This window comes from Notamacropus eugenii, chromosome 4 (genome assembly GCF_028372415.1).
Source record: "Notamacropus eugenii isolate mMacEug1 chromosome 4, mMacEug1.pri_v2, whole genome shotgun sequence".
Classification (NCBI taxonomy): domain Eukaryota; kingdom Metazoa; phylum Chordata; class Mammalia; order Diprotodontia; family Macropodidae; genus Notamacropus; species Notamacropus eugenii.
The window spans coordinates 405,838,380-405,860,466 of NC_092875.1; the positions used below are offsets into that span (position 1 = coordinate 405,838,380).

At 39.9% G+C, this 22,087-nt stretch overlaps 1 long non-coding RNA gene across 1 annotated transcript; it reads left to right on the forward strand.

Annotated features, from left to right (window-relative positions):
- The first annotated feature begins 12,934 nt into the window (after positions 1 to 12,934).
- LOC140498592 (uncharacterized) lies at positions 12,935 to 18,048 on the forward strand. Its single transcript, XR_011965138.1, has 2 exons — positions 12,935 to 13,468; positions 17,768 to 18,048. It is a non-coding gene; the product is annotated as an uncharacterized lncRNA (long non-coding RNA).
- Positions 18,049 to 22,087: the final 4,039 nt, after the last annotated feature.

Below are 22,087 nucleotides of genomic sequence, written 5' to 3' on the forward strand. Positions count from 1 at the left end.
GATTTACACAGCAAGTATTATTATCTCCATTTCATAGATAAGGAAAGTAAGTCCTCCCCGCAAAAAGGTAAGTGACTTACACGTGGCCACACAGCTAGCAGTGCGTAGTAGCTGGGATGTAAACCATAGCGGGAGGAACCTCTTAGTTGCGCACTGTTTTTTTCTTCTTCTTAAAATTTTATTGTTATTTTTTGTTTTCATGTCATCTTTATTTCAAATATTCCCTACACAGAAAGTTTTCCCCAAGAACAAAGAATTAGCCACATACCTTCAGAAAATTTGCAAAAACCATCAGAAACCATCTGGAATCAGAATATTGTTCTAATATGTTCCCTCCTATCTTTGTATTCGTTCCAAATCTGTGTTGTGTCAATCCCGGCACATTTGATTTAAATTGAGAAGTCATTCAGCTAGGCTGTATCTAACTCTGTTCTATACCCTTCTCTCATCTGGCTGATACTTTGGGAATATACTTACTACTCTATTGTATTATTGGGACCAATGTCCCCACTCGTGGGAGACATCACTATGATGAGATGGCACATTGCTAAATGGCACTAAAATTATTCATGAAGATAGCACATTTTTAGGCCTCTATAAATGTTATTTTTTTCTCCCTAAGTGACAGGCATTTATTAGAATAATCTCTTACCAAGGAGATTGTGGCATTTAAAAAAGACCTTAGACAGTTTGGTCTGGGCTCATTTTGAAGTATTTGTTTATTTGTCAGACATTTAGACACTTAATATTTGCAGAGCATCCTGGTTGGCAGTAAAAGAGATAAGAAGTTTAGATAAGACAGTGAATGAGGATAATAATAGTCCCTACCTCATTGGGCTGTTTTGAGTGTCAAATGAAAGTAAAATGCTTGATAAACCTTAAAAAGCTATGTAAATACCTCCACCACGTCCACCACCAACACCACCAACACCACCACCACCACCATCATCATCATCATCATCATCATCATCATCATGGGATACAATCTCTACTTTCATGTGGTTTCCAAGTCTAATAGGAAAATGGGACATAACCTTAGGTAGTTATAATATATCATATAACGTGATTTTACTTGGATCTTGATGGAGATGATCCAGGACTCTGAACTAAGGAGCCTTGGGAATAGCAACCTTCCAGCCCAGTGCTCTCCGACAGCATTCTAACAAGCAATCCCTATGGAGATTCAGCTTGGTGACTGTTCCTACCTGCTAGAGCTACAGCTACTGAAGACCTGGAATGAAAGTTTCTTCCCTCAAAGCCCTTGGCATGATCAAATGGTTCAACAGCAGAAACTGGTAGATTGTAAACCCCTTGAGGGCAGGGACTATCTTTTTGCCTCTCTTTGTATCCCCAATGCTGTGTTCCTGGCACATAATGAGCACATAATACATGTGGATGGATTGGTATCATTTTATCAGCAGAAATGATATTAAAGAAATAGCATTGCTATCTGCTTTGCTGCTACACTTTAAGGACCTTGGGACCTTTCCATCTGACTCACTCCAGAAACCTTCCAAATGTATTGTCTCTCCCAGACCTTGAGATCAGGGGCTATCTTACTTTTCTATTTGTATCTCCAGCACAGTGTGCTTGTAGTAAGAGTTTGATTAATGTGTTATTCATGCATGTATGCATTCATTCATTCATTCGTTCATGACAAGTTTCTTAAAGGTGCTGAGTGAGGAGCTCAGTAAAGCATGTGCTAGCGGTGGTAAGGGGGAGAGGCCCTTAATGACTAAGGAAATTAGGAAAGACTGCGCAGTAAGACACCAAGGTAACATTAGTAGCTATGGCCCTTTAGAAAGATCACTGCCTTTGGAGACAAGAAGACCAAAGAGCACAGAATCAAAGGTTTTGAAGGCTATCTTCTCTAACCCATTTCTAATAAGTGGTCATCCAGCCTTTGCTTAAAGACCTACAGTGAGAAAGAATTCATTACCTCCCACTTGTAAAGCTTTTTAATTGTCAGGAAGATTTTCCTTCCATTGAGCTTCATGTGAGCTACTATTTGGCCATGCCTCTCCCTCCTTGATTCTTCTGAACACAAAATGTGAGATTCTACTTTTTCTCCATATTAAATTTCGTCTTGATTTAGCTCAATGTACCAGATCAGACATTCTAGCCTTAGCTTCAAGGGATTTGCAAACTTTGTAGGGAAAAAAAATACATAGTTGTTTCACTAACTGAAATTGTCATTTTATTCCACATTTTTAAACATTCATGATGCTGAGAAAGCTTCACCAGGTGTCTTTCTTTCTGTCAGTCTTCCTGTGTCTTTCTCTGCCTCTGTGTGTCTCTGTGTCTGTCTTTCTCTATCTGTCAGTCTGTGTCTCTCCCCTGTCTTTCTCTGTCTCCCCTCCCCCCACCCCAGGTTATATTATCAAGATCTTTGAGAATGTTGACTCTGTCATAGTGTTAGCTACCTCTCCCCTATTTGTGTGATCAGCAGATTTGATAAGTATTCCATCTCTGTCTTTATCCAATTATTAATAAAAAGTATCAAACAGCAGAGGATGATTCACACAGATCTCTGACCACTGGGAACATCCTTCCAGTCTCATATTTGTTCATTACTGAGTACCCTGTGGGTCTGGCCATGGAACTAATTGTATTCTTACATGAAAGACTTTGGCAAAAGCTTTGATAAAATCTATATAAACCACATTTACAGCATTCCCCTGATATACCAGTCTGGTAACACTGTCATGCATTGAGCATACACACACATACACACATGCATACACACATGCACGCACATACACATGCACATGCGTACACACACACAGTACACAAAGGCAGATGCATACACCTTTCTGTCATAATCTGCCTTTAATCATGCCTTCCTTTTCTAGATAGTCATTAACCATTTCTTTAAAAATATGTCCAAAAATTATGCCAGGACACAAAGTCAAACTCAGTGGACTGCAGTTTGCTGATTACATTGTCTTCATGTTTTAGAATATTAGGACATTTCCCTTTCTCTAGTTCTGTGGTACCTCTACTGGCCACCACAACATTTCAGCAACTACACCTGCATTTATTTCAGTATCTGAGAATATTATTCACCTGGGTGTGGTGCCTGGAGTTCTAGGACAAGCAGGTTCCCTTTTACTGTCTCCCTACTTTTCTTGGGTTGCCAACTCACCTTTAGTTATTTTTGTGCTAACCTTTCCATTCTAAGAATCATTTTCCTTGGCAGAGAAATTAAGAACAAACAAACACAAAGCAACCTGGCTTCAATTCTATTTCTTTTTTTTTTTTTGTATTTAAATTTATTTAAGTTTGCAACATTCATTTCCACAAAATTTTAGGTTCCAAATTTTCTCCCCATTTCTCCCCTCCCCCCACCCCAAAACACCAAGCATTCTAATTACCTCTATCACCAATCTGCCCTCCCTTCTAACATCCCTCCCTTCCCTTATCCCCATCTTCTCTTTTGTCCTGTAGGGCAAGATAAACTTCTATACCCCATTACCTGTATTTATTTCCTAGTTGTATGCAAGAACAATACTCAACAGCTATTCCTGAAACTTTGAGTTCCAGCTTCTCTTCCTCCCTCCCTCCCCACTCATCCCCTTTGGGAAGGAAAGCAATTCAATATAGGCTATATCTGTGTAGTTTTGCAAATGACTTCCATAATAGTTATGTTGTGTAAGAATAACTATATTTCCCTCCATCCTATCCTGCCCCCCATTGCTTCTATTCTCTGTTTTGATCCTATCCCTCCCCAAGAGTGTTGACTTCTAATTGCTCCCTCCTCCCACTGCCCTCCCTTCCATCATCCCCCCCATCCTGCTTATCCCCTTCTCCCCCACTTTCCTGTATTGTAAGATAGGTTTTCATACCAAAATGAGTGTGCATTTTATTCCTTCCTTTAATCAAGTGTGATGAGAGTAAGCTTCATGTTTTTTCTCTCACCTCCCCCCTTTTTCCCTCCACTGAAAAGTCTTTTACTTGTCTCTTTTACGAGAGATAATTTGCCCCATTCCATTTCTCCCTTTCTCCTCCCAATGTATTTCTCACCCTTTAATTTAATTTCTTGAAGATATGATCCCATCCTATTCAATTCACCCTGTGCTCTCTGTCTCTGTGTGTGAGTGTGTGTGTGTGTGTGTGTGTGTGTGTGTGTGTGTGTAATCCCACCAACTACCTAGATACTGAAAAAAGTTTCAAGAGTTACATATATTGCCTTTCCATGTAGGAATGTAAACAGTTCAATTTTAGTAAGTTCCTTATGATTTCTCTTTGCTGTTTACCTTTTCATGTTCTCTTGATTCTTGTGTTTGAAAGTCAAATTTTCTTTTCAGCTCTGGTCTTTTCATCAAGAATGCTTGAAAGTCCTCTATTTCATTGAATCACCATTTTTTCCCCTGAAGTATTATACTCAGTTTTTCTGGGTAGGTGATTCTTGGTTTTAGTCCTAGCTCCTTTGACTTCTGGAATATGATGTTCCAAACCCTTCAATCCCTTAATGGAGAAGCTGCTAGATCTTGTGTTATCCTGCTTGTATTTCCACAATACTTGAATTGTTTCTTTCTAGCTGCTTGCAACATTTTCTCCTTGACCAGGGAACTCTGGAATTTGGCCACAATGTTCCTAAGAGTTTCTCTTTTTGTATCTCTTTCAGGAGGTGATCAGTGGATTCTTTCATATTTATTTTGCCCCCTGGTTCTAGAATATCAGGGCAGTTTTGCTTGATAATTTCATGAAAGCTGATGTCTAGGCTCTTTTTTTGATCATGGCTTTCAGGTAGGCCCATAATTTTTAAATTGTCTCTCCTGGATCTATTTTCCAGGTCAGTTGTTTTTCCAATGAGATATTTCACATGATCTTCCATTTTTTCATTCTTTTGGTTTTGTTTTGTGATTTATTGGTTTTTCATAAAGTCATTAGCCTCCATCTGTTCCATTCTAATTTTGAAAGAACTATTTTCTTCAGTGAGCTTTTGCACCTCCTTTTCCATTTGGCTAATTCTGCGTTTGAAAGCATTCTTCTCCTCATTGGCTTTTTGAACTTCTTTTGCCAGTTGAGTTAGCCTATTTTTCAAGGTGTTATTTTCTTCAGCATTTTTTTGGGTCTCCTTTAGCAGGGTGTTTACTTGTTTTTCATGCTTCACTTGCATGTCTCTCATTTCTCTTCCCAATTTTTCCTCCACCTCTCTAACTTGATTTTCAAAATCCTTTTTGAGCTCTTTCATGGCCTGAGACCATTGAATATTTATTTTGGATGTTTGGGATACAGAAGCCTTGACTTTTATGTCTTTCCCTGATGGTAAGCATTGTTCTTCCTTATCTGAAAGGATAGGAGAAGATATCTGTTCACCAAGAAAGTAACCTTCTATAGTCTTATATTTTTCCCTTTTTTAAGGCATTTTCCCCATCCAGTCACTTGACTTTTGGGCCCTTTGTCAAGAGTGGGGTATACTCTGGGAATCTAAAAGATCTCAGTTCCTCCAGGGTGGCACAATTGAGCATGTACACTGGTCTGGGAGCAAGGAGAGATTTTTGTGCCCAGAATCTTAGCAGATACCTCTCCACAGCCACTTGGCCTCCAGTTCCCAAGTCAGCACTGGGGGCTGAGATTCAGATAAGCTGCATGGGCAGGGCCACCATTCAGTGTGAGATAAAGGGCCTTTACACAGGGCTGAGGTAATAAGCAGCTCCTCAGTGCCCCCAGGGTTTTTACGATCCAACAATGGATGCGGGCTGCTGTAGGGGCTGGTATGGGACCTGTTGCCGCCTGCCCAATGTGGCCTCTGCAGCCGCTGCCTGAGGCGGGAGTCATGATAAGGCCCTTCTCCCTTCCCAGTCAGCTAAAAAAACCCTGTCACTGACTTTTGGCGCCTGTGGGTTGAGGGATCTGCGAACTGCTGCTACTGTGACTGGAGATTCCACCCCGAGGGCTGTTCGTGCTGAGTGGCTAAGACTGGGCTGGGCTCCACTCTGCGTCTGGTGCAACTGACATTTCCCGTGGGCCTTTCAGGTCACCCTGGGCTGGAAATCTCCTCCACTCTGTTCTCTACTTCTGTTGCTCCAAAATTTGTTGAGAGTCCCTCTCTACAGGTATTTTATGGGCTATGTGGGGAGAGCCAGCATATGTGTGTCTTTCTACTCCGCCATCTTGGCTCTGCCCTTCTTCAATCCTATTTCTAAGACAAACTTAGTGTGACTCTGGGGGAGCCTCAGTTTCCTCACGTATGCAATGTGGGAAATATTACTTATGCTACCTATCTTATGACATTGTTTCAAGAAAAACTCTTGTAAACCATAAAGCCCTAGTTATAAAAAAATGTTTTTATTTGTATTTAACATCTTTTCCCTTAGGAATTCAAAGAACTTTTACATAAAGTATTTCATTTTATCCTAAAAACATTTCTGTGATGTAGGGAAGGCAATAATCTGTTAAATATAATCAATTTCATTTTTTGATGATGTCATTTATTTAGCCATGTTTAGCACTTTCCAATTCTTTTCTTGAAGAAAATACTCATGATGTATAGGCCTGAGGTTTCTGTGTAATCCACAGGTCTCTGGCCTGCTTCATTTCTTATTCTTGATCCATATTTTCCATTTTTTCTATGTCCTTACCTATCCCTACTCTTGAGAAGTCACCAATTATTATAGTATATGATGATAAAATTTGTGAGGGTCTTGACAAGTGTTTGTAGAATTTCTCTATCTCTTTATCTTCAATATAAGTTAATGTTTTCATGCAAGTTTTTTTTTGCATCGCATTATAAAATAAGCCCAAGGCAGCTAGGTGGTGCAGTGGATAGAGCACCAGTACAGGAGTCAGGAGGATCTGAGTTCAAATCTCACCTCAGACACTTGACACTCACCAGCTGTGCGACCTTGGGCAAGTCACCTAACCCCAATTGCCTCATCCTGGGTCATCTCCAATCATCCTGGTGAATATCTGGTCACTGGATTCAGACGGCTCTGGAGGAGAAGTCAGGCTGGTGACCTGCGCAGCCCTCCCTCACTCAAAACAAAGTCAAGTGCAAGTCATGTCATCATTTCTCTGATGGCATGGTCTTCTTCAGCAACATATGATGAACACACATAACATAAGCAAATATCCCACATAATGACATCTCTTATTGCCTTTGGATGTAAAATAAAACCAGCTTCACATTTTGTCTCTGCAAGTGAAGCTATTATTCCATCTAGCTATAACTCATTTCCTCCAGAAGTATGTTACCTCTGGTTACTGGATGCATTTAGACTACTAATAACTAAGTTGTAAGTGTATGGGTAGTTTAAATATAGTATGACTTTTAATACTCTGTGCATCCTTTTCTGTCATAGTCACTGAAAAAGCAGAAGGTGAATGTTCAGGACTGAGCACCATCTTGTATTTCCCTTTGTTTTATGGATTGCTAAGGTCAAAGAATTTATTATCAAATGCCTGTCTCACTGGGGATGAACGTCTATGTATTCAGCAAGTCTGTTCCTCGGAAAGCATATTCAGCCAGTTGCCAGGGTCATCCTTGGTGTTTCTTCAGCATGGTAGAACCATTCAGAGATTTTATTCCATTGTAATAGCCATCAAGAACTCAAAATCATCTCCATAAAACCATGAGGCACTAGGGTAGGATTTTGTGGAGTTCTCATTTTTATAAGTAAAATAAGGTTCTTTCCTTAAGGTACAGGTAAATTATCATAAATAATTTACTAAACATCACCAACAGTGGTGAAACAGTATCTTGTTCCCAAAGCAATGTCCCCCCCACCCACTGGTGGCAAAATATGTTAACTCAGTCCTACAAATAATTCCAAATCTTGCAATCCACCAATCAACAAAATAAGTCATTCTTTCTTTCCATATTTTCTAGCTTTAGAATGATATGACCTCTCATGGTAAGAACTACTGGCAACTAGGAAGCCCACCCACATATCAACAACCGTTCTTGGAAGTAATATTTTTTAATTATAACTGATATTGTGCTGTACACACAATCTGATTTCATAGGATCATACTTTTAGAGCTCTAAAGAAACTGAGAGATCATCTATTCCAACTCTGTCATTTTATAGATGAAGAAATCAAAGTCTAGAGAGATTAAACAATTTGCCTAAGGTCAAACAGGGAAAAAATATTGATAGTAGAGCCAGGATTTCAAACCCAAGTCAGATAATATCCCAACTGTACTTGTCACCATTGCTTTGTTGTGTTGTACTCAAATATTCTTTCTAAATGAAGCTAAACATGACTTGACACTTTGTTTTACTCCCCAGGCTACTCTACAGGAAAAGATTTCAGTCTAAATGTTGGGGTAACATTGTCAGTTTCATTGTGCTCAGAATTTGATCCCAAGACTCCAAAGTGGAAGTCTCAAAGGAGTTGTGGGGTGAATTCACCCATCAGACCTTTCTCTCATCTCAATACCACCTTGTGCTTCTATTCCAAACTTTTACCAAGAATTTCACCCCATCCCTCATTTTCTTGTTTCTTCCTCTTACTTTCTGCCTTCTCCTTCTTAACCTAGCCCCAAAATTAAGTAGATACACCTTACTTGGGAGAAAGGGAGTTAATTATTTCTTAAACAATACAGTCTGGTAAGGAGATGAAAGGAGCAGGTTTGGAGTCAAGAGACCTACATTCATATCCCGTGTCTGTTGCCTACTATTTTTCTTTCCTTTAGTAAGTCACTTATCTTCCATGGGCCTCAGTTTCCCCATCTTTAACATGTGGGGTTTGGACTCAATGGCTTTTGAGTTCCCCTCTAGATCTAGCCTTTCCACCTTTGGTGTCCACCTGTCACCCAACTCTCACAAATAGCTCCAAGAAGCTGTAGCAAGCTCAGCAGCCACACTCCCAGAAAACCATCCCCACTGACAGGTTACAGACAGGCCTCAAACCCATCTGTGAGTGAGGGCAGTGTCTAACCCAAGCAGGTAAAGACTTTCCCCTGCAGAATGGGCAGATGAGAATAATTTGTTCCAACAGCCATGAAGGCAGCTGAAGCAGGCACTGTGGAGTGTTTAGAAATTGGTCAGACACGGAAGACACCAAGGTCATCCACTTCATCTCAGGCCATCGCCAGTCATCTTGACTTTTGTCTTGCCGCTGGACTTTGAGGACTCTTGAAGAGAGAGTGAGGTTGACAACTTTGTGCAACTCTGCCTTGCTTAAATCCAATTCATAGGCAAGTCAATCATTGATCCTATTCTAAATGATAGAAGAGCAACAGATTATATAATAAAAAATAATTTTACTGATTTTCTCTTCCACAGTAGGTTTATTATTCTCTACCACAATTTTGTACGGGGATAATGGTGGAATTAGAGCATGAAATTAAGTTTAGTCAAAACTCAGGTTAAACGAAATGAAAAATGTTGGCATTACTTTGTCAGAATTAAGTCTTCCTTTCATTTAGCAAATGTAGAATATGGAAAAAATCACCCAAAAAAATTAATTTTGGAGGGTGATTAGGCCTTAGGAAGCACAAAGGAAAATGAGAAGAGAAGGTCTGTACATGACAAAGTTTGTTAATCATTGGCTGGTGGTTGTGTGGGAGAAATTTCCTTGAGAGTACAAAGAATCTCATCTACCAGCAGATCTGCATGAATTTAGCTAAAATAAAATGAGTAGACAAATTGAAAGGAAAAATGAATTTATTAGGATTCTAGGGAAGAGTCTTGGACTGGTAGCAGGTTAAGCTGTCTAGAGTGCAGATTTGGCTTATATATCTTTTTCAGGCCTGTTTATTAGGCATGCCAATCAGCAGCACTCAGTGACATTTGAATTGACCAATGGGATACAATTTGTCCCTGCAGGAAACTGATCTGGAAAGTCTCTACTTATGTTCTGGATCCTGTGCAATTAGGTTTGGGGTATTTGGCCTAAGCAGGATGGAGGTGGTTGTGTCAGGTTTTGCTATTTAGCCTGAAGCAGAGTAGGGTCAGTTCAGTCTAGTTTCAAGAATTTATCTTGCAGCAGATTGGAATGGAAAAGGGAGGAGGGGATTAATTGTCAATTCAGCACATTTGGATAACAAGGTTATTTTTTCCCCTCCATATCTAGAACATCAAAAATTTGGATTTGAACCTTAGAATCATTGATTGATGATATTTTGGGACATTAACTGTATCATCTGCATAAATCAATGACATTTATTAAGTATCTACTAAGTGCCAGACACTGTACTACCATCTGAGGATAGAAAGCAAGGCAAAAAATTGGTCTCTGTTCTGTAGGAAGGAGTTCACGGTTTGATGGGGAAAACCATATGTGGACAAGATATATACAGAATAAATTAGAAGTAATCTCAGAGGGAGGGCAGCAAAATTAAGGAGGGCTGGCAAAGGCTCCTTGCAGAAGGTGGTACTTGATCTGAGATTTGAAGGAACTAGGGGAAGTCAGGAGGCTGGGATGGAGAGGGAGAGAGATCCAAGCAGGTGGACTATTTCTATCTGTCTCCAAGCATTTCCACAGGCTGTTTGCAAAGATAAAATGATTTAAAATAGGTCAAAACATTTTAAGATCGAATAAATAAAATTATAGGAAAAATCAGCTTCTAATGATTATATTTGTGGTTTCTCCCCTAAGTTCAGTTATTTGCATTTTGTTATTGCTACCATTAAAAAAACATTTATTAAAAAATTGTTGAACGAAGAGGCCAAGGCTTCTCCACCACTAATGTTTATGTTTCTCCTTGTTAAGGAGCAGTGGTGGAACAACCTCACTGTTTTCCTTGGTCGATATGGAAAACTAAGTTCTTTCAAGCAGTATTCTTTGGAAGGGTCCTGCATCAGATAGCAGCCCCATCAGATACTGCGGAGAAGGCCTCCCTCAGGGAACTGTGTTCTTTCCAAAAGGACATTTCATTGATTCTCTTTGTATATTTAACTGGGCTGGAACTTTCCATGTCTAATCTTCCTAAGGATACATCGCAGCCATGACTTATATTCTGCTGTTTTTTCCATCGGCTTGGTGGTGGTGTCATTGAAGAGAGAGTCTGGCATTGTGTGAGTTAAGAATGTCTTCAGATGGCGGACGTTTATGGAGTGTTTCCATCAGGGTGCTTGTTTACTTTGGCCCAAGTCCAGGACACCAAGCTAGCCCGAGATGGCTGTTTCTGACAAGAGCACAATGTTTGGCCAGTCAGCTCACCAAGCACCTAGTCCATTTATTTGTGCCCAGCACTGGGGCAGCCTGGAAGCAGACACAAGAAAAGAATGTTAGTGAGGCAAACATCTTGCTCTTTCTGTCCAGAGAGAAAGACATCTAGGTAGCTTCTAAAGAAACAAGCACAAATGTCCAGCCAGCCCCAGAAGTCCTATCTTGACTTTCCCACAAAGTTCAAAAGTTACTTGGTCAGTCACTCCCTCCCTCCACCACCCTTTGTGCCCCAACAATTTAATCTGCTCTGCTTGTAGCTTCCTAGATGGTTTAAAAACGAACCTTGGATTCAGTGTGGGTAACTATTTTTTTAATGGAGGGGTTTTTCTTTCTTTCTTTTTTTTTAAAAAGGAGAAGGGGATGGTAGAGAAGTTTTGGCATCAAATCAAAACACCAATTACCCATGCAATTGACTTCATCTCCATGACAAACTTTAAATCCCAGTTATTTACTAACAGAGGGCAATGATAGCTCCTGGCTGCTCCTCTGGTGGGGCTGGGAGCCTGGTGCTGGCCGAGTTTTCCTATTGTAAACTAAATTTGCCGGGGCTCTTTCTAGCTCAGCTGTAATAATATTCTAAGAGATGAAAGTTCTACCAGAGGCTTTCAGCCTGGGAGGAAGTTTGGTTTGGCTGGTCTTTGTTCAGAGAGGAAAAGGAGAGGTTTTATATTTTTTCCTCTGGGTTCTGTGCCTGTTTTGAATTTAACTGGTCTTTGTACAGCCCTAAATTATTTAGATGTCAAAGAAATGCAATCTCACATGTTGATTACAACCATTAGTGAGTCTCAAAGTCCCTGGATTTACCTTGGGATTGTTTCTGTATCATTTACATCTCTGTCGGATTTTAATTGTTGAGGACAGCGCCAGTGAGGTCACACCTACAGGGACAGTAGCAAGTTAAAAGAGTTGCATTAAAAAAAATTAAAACTTTTGCAATGCTAGTATTAATATGTGATGCAAAGGGTTTACTTTCTCAGATCTGTCCTCAAGGCTGACTCCCAGAGCAGTGGCTAGAAAGCTTCTATAAGAATATCCTCTTATAGTAGTAGATCTAAAGATCTATCTAATCTCAAAGCCAACCAAAGGTGATACAGTGAAAAGCTTTAGCTTCTGGATAAATCTGAGTTCAGAATCTTGTCTTAGACACTTAGCTGTGTGACCTTGGACAATTCACTTAGCACTTCTTATTACCAATTTCCTAATCTGTAAAATGGACATAATAAATGAGATAAGCAAAATTCCTTTGTAAACCTTAGAGCCTATACTAATGCAAGCTACTTTATTTTTTCAAGTAAGTTCAATACATTTCCTGTGTTCCGATCCAGCTTACACATTTTGATTGATTAGAAAGAGATTTGTGGCTTTCTGCATTCACATTAATGGGGGGGGGGGTGATTGACTTCAGAGGCATCCAGGAATTGTCCACACACTTGTTTCAAGCATAAGTTTAATTGATTTCTCCCACCCTTTACACAGGTATAAGACCTGTAATAGGTGACATATGTTTTCATTAACCAAGAGAGGAGAAAGTATCCAGGAAGGAAAGAGGATCAACAGTGTCAGATGCTTTGTTCAGTTATTTTCAGTCATATCTGACTTTTCATGATCCCATTTGGGGCTTTCTTGGCAAAGATACTAAAATGTTTCCCCTTTCCATCTTCGGCTCATTTTGTAGATGAGGGAACTGAGACAAACGGGTAATTGACTTGCCCATTGTGACACAGCTAGGAAGTATCTGAGACCAGATTTGAACTCAGGTCTTTCTGATTCCCACTTTTCATAATCCCAGGTAGGCAAGACTATGGTTTTCCATGTAACAATGTATAGCCAAGTGAGTTAGACTATCAACAAAGCTGAGTGCCAAAGAATCAATGCTTCGAATTGTGATGCTGGAGAAGACTTTTGAGAGTCCCTTGGCCGGCAAAGCGATCAAATCAGTCAATACTTAAAGAAATAAATTCAAGCTATTCACTGCAAGGACAAATACTTTGAAAAGATAGCACCTATTGGAAAAGACTCTGATGTTGCAAAAGATTGAAGGCAAAAGGAGAAAGGGATGGCAGAGGATGAGATGGATAGATAGTGTCATAGAAGCCAAGAACATGAGTTTGGACAGACGTCAGGAGATGGTAGAGGATGAAAGGGCTTGGTGTGCTCTAATCTATGAGGTCACAAAGAGCCAGACATGACTGAAGGATTGAACAACAATAACAATTTCCTGACCTCAGGCCTGGCACTCTGTCCACTGTGCCACTTCGCTGCCCTAGCTGTCAAATGGTACAGAGGGTTCAAGACAGATGAGGTTTATTACAAGGTCAAAAAATATGGCAATGAAAACTTCATTGGTAAGTTTAAAGTGAGCAGTTTGAATAAAAAGTCAGTATAATGAGGAGACCAAGAATGTGGGGGACTGGAAGGATAATCATGTCCTCTGAAAAAGGGGGCAATTCAGAAGTAGGCTATGTTTGGGGGGAAAGTTAATGTAATGAGATCCAAAATCAGATGGCAACGCATCTATTCCTTCTTATTCTGTTTTATTCACTATTTCCCACTGAAAAAAATGTGTGTGTGTGTGTGTGTGTGTGTGTGTGTGTGTGTGTGTGTTTGGGGGAGGGGGAGAGATACAGTTGTTACTTTCTGACCCAGGACACAGAGTAGATATCCATGGCAGCTACTCTGCTCCAGGGGCAGGATATGGTAGAAGAGGGAACATGGAGATTTAATCTAGATGCCTAGATTGAAATGATAATTTATAACCACCCTAAGAGGCCAGGGGCCAGTGCCCAATGCACTGGAGGTCTTTGAGAGGAGGGGGCAGAGTGGAAGAATGTTGAGTTACAACAGCTAAAAGTGGGTGGTAAGGTTGTATTGGTAACAAGTCCTCTACTGTCTCTCATGGGGAGGGTAGGATTCAACCTATATTCCCAATCTCCAGTTTTTTGATCACCATTGGGTTCAGGCTACAGCTCTCCAAGGGAACCCTGGCCCCTCATCTGGGAAACCACTGACTTCAGAGATTGCAGGATCTGGAGGATCCCAAGGTTTATAGTTTCTTAATAAAATGTAATTTTCAAATAAGTCACTTCTCCCCAAAGGACCTACTGTCCTGACACTGTCAGTAGCAGAGGGGTTAAAACAGATTTCTTTTGGCGACCCAATGATTCTTAAAATGCTTGCTTAGAACTTGTCTTGTATGCCTCTGAGAACATGGACTTTATCATGGAAACATTTGTTGTTTGACTTGAAATTCAGGAGAAAAATTAGTAATTTCTATAAAAACCTCTAGGATGGAAATGACTTTACAAAATTCCACACACTTGATTCATCAAGCATTTTATTTGTGTATCAACAAACAATTAGTACTCAGGCTCAGAATATTAAAGGGAACAGAAAATATCTTGGATACATGAAACAGGGGAAGGTTTTGTTTGTTTTTTCTTTTTCTAATGACTAAACCCTTTGCTCTTTATTCATCCATTCCTGCTGTTATGAAAAGAAGGCATTAATATTGTCTTCTCCTCCTTCCCTCCCCCAATCCAGGTCAGTCCTGGGCAGCAATAACCTTAACCATTGCACTGAATGTGTGTGTGTGTGTGTGTGTGTATGTGTGTGTGTGTATGTGTGTTTTAAAAGAAGACAGTCCCAGCTGTGTTAAACTGTACAATGGTCCTGTGATGAAGGCAAAGAGCATTGTGTGGGCTCACCCAGACTGAACAAAAGCTCCCAGAGCTGACAGACTAATATAGTGATCTATGTTACCATACAACTCTCAGATTGCTAAATCCAGCTTCCTGTCTTGCCCATGTTGAGCCAAGATATTAAAGTTCTATGTAGTAATAATAATATTAAGGGAGAATTAAAAAAATGTCTTTTGTTTCTCCTCCCTGTCCTGTATAGAAAACTAGAAGTTCATGTAATAATATTAATAGATAATATTTGTACGATTCCTTGAAAGTATTGAAGCACTTTAAATAAATGATCTCATCTGATTTTCAAAAGCTACTAGGGAGGGACTATTATTATCCCCATTTTAAACATATGGAAACTGAGGCTGAAAGGTTAAGTGATTCGCCCCAGGACAAAGGTAGGTTTTGTATTCAGATCTTCTTGACTGCATCCTATCCCACCATTGATTATGTCACCTACCTGCCTGTAGGAGTACCTTGCTTACACCTGGCTCTTGCCCTGTTATTGTCAGAGCCTGAAAGACCTTTAAAAGGTTGTCTCTTTTTAAGATACAGTGGAACCCCTTTATAACACAGTCCTGAAGTGGTAGCATGAAAACCTTTGCTGGTAGTCTATGACTACCCTTGTTTCTACAAGTTTTTATTTGGCAGTTCCATTTTTGGGAAGGTGGTTCATGGGAAGAATTGTGATGGACTAGATTTGGAGTCTGAGTTTCGTGCGACTAGTTAATTTGCAGGCATTTTTCAGTTGCGTCCAACGCTTTGTGACTCCATTTGGTAGAGGTACTGGAAATGGTTTGCCATTTCCTTCTCCAGCTCATTTTACAGATGAGGAAACTGAGGCAAACGGGGTTAAGTGATTTGCCCAAGATCATACAGCTAGTAAGTATCTGAGGCCAATTAAACCCAGAAAAATGAGTCTTCCTGATTCTAAACCCAGTGCTCTATCCCCTGCACCACCTACCTGCCCTGTGCAACTGGGCAAGTCACCTAAACTAACTGGGCCTTAGTTTCCTCTTCTGTAAAATAAGAGGGTTGAAGTAGGTGGTCTCCAAAATTCCTTCCAGTCTTAAATCTATGATTTTATGATATTAGGGACTCATGGCTACATTGGATAATGAATTGACCCTGATTTGGATTCCTACAAACTACCCAAAGCCAGACCTTATACAAAATGGACTCCAATTCAAGTGTTTGTTCATATTTCGATTTAAATATCATTATTATCATTACTAAAAAACATCTATCTAAGTTTTCTATAACGGAAGGCAACACTTCCACCATGTATAGGCATATACATACAGGGAGACCATGTGCTACTTCCCTTTCGTCCTGGTTCAATAGACCTGCCACAACATACATGAGAACGTTAAGACTCACATTGTTCTAGAAATAAACCAAGATTGCTGAGGCTCTTTCCAAATGTGCCATCTCTAGCAAAGAGCATCACAGAACCTCCCAAACTTTGAATACCCAGATCCAAAGGAAGCTAGGAAAGAAGGGCATAAAATTTCTTTCACATTTGGGGGCTCTAAATGATTATCTATCCAGTCCAATTCGACAAAACATTTGCACCATGCTTAGTACAGCTGGGGCATTGTATCAGGTCCCTGGACCAAAAGAACAAAAACCTTCCAATGATCTCTGCCCCTAAGGAGCTTATACTATAGGAAGGTGGCAGCAGGTATACAGGTGCACAGATGTTTGATAATTTGTGGAGGGAGAGAACATGAAGAAATTGAGGGAAGCTAGATTGTGGGATATGAGGAAAAGGGGGTGGGTTCCAGATATGAGGGACAGCCAGTAAAAATGACTAGAGTTGTCTTATTTAAGGAACAACAAGGAAGCTAATGTTCCTGGATGGCCAGATACTTGGGGTGTAAGGAGACTGAAAAAGTAAGAAGGGATTGGGTTATGAAAGGTTTTAAAGGCCAAACAGAGGATTTTATATTTGATCCTAGAGGTAACGGGGGGCTTCCATACTTAGCTGAATGGGGGTGGAGGGTCAAGTCTGACGTAGTCAGATTTGTGTTTTAAGAAGATCATTTTGGCTACTGAGTGGAAGATGATCTAGAGTGGGGAGAGACTTGAGGCAGGGAGAGAGGAGATGCAGGTTGGTTTATATGTAGTGAAGGGGACAATATGGAGTCTTTACTCTGACTGGTATTGTATGCGTATACCCTGTCCTTCCTTTAGGAAAAGGATCTAAACGGAGCTGTTAAATTCTGATTTGAACCCTGGGACCAGTATGTCCTAACTCTAGAAATCAACCATTTGCACAAGTTACAAGTTATTTTTTAATCTAAACAAAGAGCAAGGGAATAAAGGGAGACAACAGCATGCTTTGATACTTTAATGATCCTGGGATATCATCATCATTATCATAGCTGTTTTCACTAAATGCCTCACCTATTCCCCTCTCCCTCTTCATATATCTGATAGGAGCCTGAAGATGGTAACTATATTTAGTACACTTATTATTGAACCCTGGGATGGCCAGAGGGTTGGACAGAACTCAAAGGAAAGGAAGTTGGTGAAGTGAGCACTGGTTAAAGAGTTGAAAGACCTATGATCTAGTCCTGGCTCACTATTAACTAACTAACTGTGTGACCTGGAGGAAATAATTTTATTTTTTCAGGATTTGGTTTTTTTACTGGCAGAATCAGCAGACTGAACTAAATGATCTATGAGGTCTCTTAACAGCTCTAAAATCTTATAAAACTAAACTCCTAGATCATTTATAAACTGGATAATCATTCCCAAATTTTCAGGAGACTAAGCCATTCCTCTGATTGTTGTCTACCAATAAAACAATTTTTAATCCCCCCAGTGAATGTTTGCCATTAGTATATGTAGGGTAAGGTTCTTATAACTACTGGATAACAATTCATCCTGAGAAATTTATAAGCTATTTCTTTCTCCCCTTGCCTCTGTGTTTACCTACCCTTAAATTCCCAGGACTGTACAGGCCTCTCTCACCTCATCCAATTTTCCACATGGCAAGTGTCCTAGCCCACCAACTAATGAAACGACCTTCAGCAGGACTCAAGTACCAGTGGCATATCCAAGCAAGCCAACCTCTAATTAAGGAGAACCTGATCCCAAAGCCAAGCTCAGTGTCTCAGACATGAGATAGCCAAGAGTTTCATGTGGCTCTTGTGTACGGTTATCAGATCAAGAAGGCTGGTTTGACCTTGACTGTAACACAAAACTTGTAATTACAATGCTTTCTTTTTCTCTCCACAGCCCAAGTAAAATGCCACAAGCACCCCAGCTTCAGCTACTAGGAGAGAATTTGCCCTTGGTTCGGATTGCCTTGTCCTTGTATCCAAGGGTAGAAAACAGCTAGTTTTTTATTTTTATTTAATTCTACCCTTACTGTGGGAATCAATATTAGGGAGTAGCAGTTGTGATTTATCTCCTAAAACTCTTCTGTTTGTGGATAGAGCAGATCATTCATTCATTCACTCACAGGATTATTTACTCAACACATTAGCATCATCATCATTATCCCCTCAAAGCCCAACCCATCATCCAAGGTGGAGCAGGGAAGGTAACAGAAACAAAGTAAGGGTATGTCAGCCAAAGTGACTAAAGTAGGGACTCTGGTTGCCCTAAGAGTACTATGGTAACTGTGGAGATCCAGAAGGATCTCTAAAATGCTGGTCAGTTAGAGGCCTTTAATATGACTGATAAGGTCATATCAAATGGAACCAGTCAATGATCAATTCTAGGAGTCTAATAAATAGACAGGGCAGCATAGAGTAGGACAATGGAACAAGTGGCACATAATATTAACAGAAAATGAGAAATCACAAAAGGCATCTAATAGCACCCCTTCATATTCTGGTACCAGAAGAAAGCAAAACACAACAGAACAGATTGGAAATAGCCCCAGCTAGTGAAAATGCTTCATTCAGATGGTGCTGACCACTGAAGGAGGCAAACTATGGTTGCACACAAAATGGACTGAAGACATCAAATCTCTTGTGATGCATAGTATAAATTGTCAAAGAAACGCACCCGGTTCTAGATGAAGGTCAGTATGCTGGGGTTTTTTGCTTTGTTTTTTGTCAGTGGCATCCTCATATTCAACTGTGTATTGCAAATTGATATAGGGCAATCAGTCAGATGATTCAATTCTTTTTTTTAAAGTTAATTTATTTTTAGTTTTCAACATTTTCTTCCATAAATTTTAAATTTTCCCCCTCCCTCACCCCTCCCTTCCCAAGATGCCCTGCAATCTGATATAGGTTTTAAGCATATGTTCCTATTAAGCATATTTTCATGAGTCATGCTGTATAGAAGAATTGCAACGAATGGGAGAAACTCAAGAAAGAAAAAGCAAAACAAAAAAGAAAATAGTATGCTTCAATCTGAATACCATCATGAGTGTGAGTGCTTTGGAATTGTTTTAGGTCTTTATGTTGCTGATAAGGGCTAAGTTGATCAAAGTCGGTCATCCCAGACGATGGCTGTTACTGTATACAATGTTCTGGTTCTGCTCACTTCACTCAGCATCAGTTCATATAAATCTTTCAGGTGTTTCTGAAACACATTTCTTCTAGCACAATAGTATTCCATTATGTTCATATACCGCAGCTTGTTCAGTCATTCCCCAATTGATGGGCAACCCCTCAATTTCCAGTTCTTGGCCATCACAAAGAGAGCCGCTATAAATATTTTTGTACATGTGAGGCCTTTTCTCATTTTTCTGATCTCTTTAGAATATAGCCCTAGAAGAGCTATTGCTGGGTCAAAGGGTATGCACATTTTTGTAGCCCTTTGCACACAGTTCCAAATTGCTCTCCAGAATGGCTGGATCAGCTCACAGCTCCACCAACAATGAGTTAGTGTACCAACTCTCCCACATCTTCTCCAACATTTATCATCTTCCTGTTTTGTCACATTAGCCAGTCGGATAGGTGTGATGTAGTACCTCAGAGTTGTTTTTATTTGCATTTCTCTAATCAATAGTGATTTAGAGCATTTTTTATGTGATTATAGATTGCTTTAATTTCTTCCTCTGACAACCGCCTGTCCATATACTTTGACCATTTATCAGTTGGGGAATGACTTATATTCCTGTAAATTTGAATCAGTTCTCTGTATATCTTAGAAATGAGGCCTTTCAGATGACTCCATTCTTAAACCTAGATTAGGTTAAATGAGTAAAAAATGAGGAGTTACTTAAATATGAAAAAGGAAAATAATAAAGAACTTGATGTCATTGAATATCTATATTAACACAAACTTGAGAAAGGGGCTATAAAAATTAAATAGATGGGTAGAGATGGGACTTGGAGTCAGGAAGACTCAAGTTCAAATTCTGCCTCTGCCACTAGCTGTGTGATTCTGGGCAAGTCCCTTAACCTCTTTCAACCTCAGTTTTCTCTTTTGTAAAATGGAAGTAATAATGGCTCCTCTCTCACAAAGTTGTTGGAGCATCACTTGAGATAACATATGTAAAATGCTTTGCAAGTCTTAAGAAGATATATAAATGCAAGTGATGATGATGATGAAGATGATGATGATGGAGCAAAAGCAATGTTGCTTCTCAAATGATGTTGAAAAGACAATAGGTATACTTTGGCAGGAATTTCAAAAAGCCCCTTTAGAATTTGATGGCATGAATCCAAATGACAGGTTAGTTATACCAACACACCATTCAAAAATCTGGCATCTACATGAACCATCATGAATGATTGTATTTTCCCATCATATTAGAAAGAGAGCATGAAAGCATTTCAGAGCCTGTACACAATAATATATGCTATGATCTCCTAAGGACAATTGTCAAATATAGCTATGACAGAAGAGGTTTGAGAAAATGATTAAAGGTCTATATAATGCCATTGTGATATGGCAATATCTAGCTAGTATGGACAAAAAAAAAAACTTAAATGCCATGTTACTCAATTAAAAGCAATGAGAAAGAAATATGCAGAAGAGAATCTAGAAAACAAAGGTATATCAGAAATTATTGATACTTTTAATTAGTGCTTAAAAGTGAAAGCTACAGACATATGAAAATACAAGTGACCTCTATACATATAGAGTAATTGCTTATTTGTGACTTTTATAGTGCTGGAAAAAATATGCAAATACTTGTGAGAAAACAATATATTGACCAGGAAACCAAAAATGGAGTGCCAAAAAATTTCTCAATGGTATAAAAACAACTCATTATCAATTTGGTGAAAGTACTACACACTATTTGCCCCACCTTTACTGATTATCACAATAAATTTGATCAGTTACCATTCATGCTTACTCTATATTACAAAAATATAAGATAAATTGTAGTATGGGGATATTACTGGAGATATTCATATGGAAATTATTTTCTATTTAAAACATGTCACTAACACAATAACATCAAGAACAATTGATAGAAGTATGCCATCTTTCAAAGACACAATAGAACTTTACTTTGGCTCTGTGTAGCCATAAAAATATATTCCTAAATTGAATTAAGTATAACATTCAAGTCAAAGAATTAATTATATAAAAACATAGTGCTAATCACATGATTTACACAGATGATACCAAGTAACACTACTCTACTGAAAGATACTGTAAACTCCAACAAAATCAAAATTTCATTTTAAATTAAGAAATGAAAAATTCCTAGTGTAGCCAATGAAAAATAGAGATTAGGGGGGCGGAGCCAAGATGGCGGAGTAGAAAGATGCACATACACATAGCTCCGAACCCACAACCCATAGAACATCTACAAAAAAGTAACTCATGGGCGAATTCTGCACCCAGAGGCCACAGAACATTGGAGCAAGGGAGATTTCTGTTCCAGAGAGACCTGCAAACCTCTCGCAAAAGGTCCTTCACGCCGTGGACTGGCGCCGGGACTGGGAGCTGAGTACAGCCCTGCTGTGGCCACGGCACCGAGAGGAGCAGATCCGAGCGGGCCTCAGGGACAGGATCTCCAGCAGCTGCACGGGTCCCTCCACCCACAGGTGACAGGGGTCGGTGAGAGGGTCTCTTTGGCTGGTCGAGAGGGGAGTGGGGTTACCCCATAACTCAGGCCCCCTTGGGAGGCAACAGCGGAGATGGGAGCAGACAGGGGCTCCCCAAGCAGGCAGGAGCCCGGATCCATTGTTGAAGGTCTCTGCATAAACCTCCTGAGGGAACTGAGCCTGTGAGGCCCCCACCTGAGCACCTGAACTTAATCTCACACTGAATAGCAGCCCTGCCCCCACCAAAAGCCCTGAGGCTGGCAAGCAGCATTTGAATCTCAAACCCCAAGTGCTGGCTGGGAGG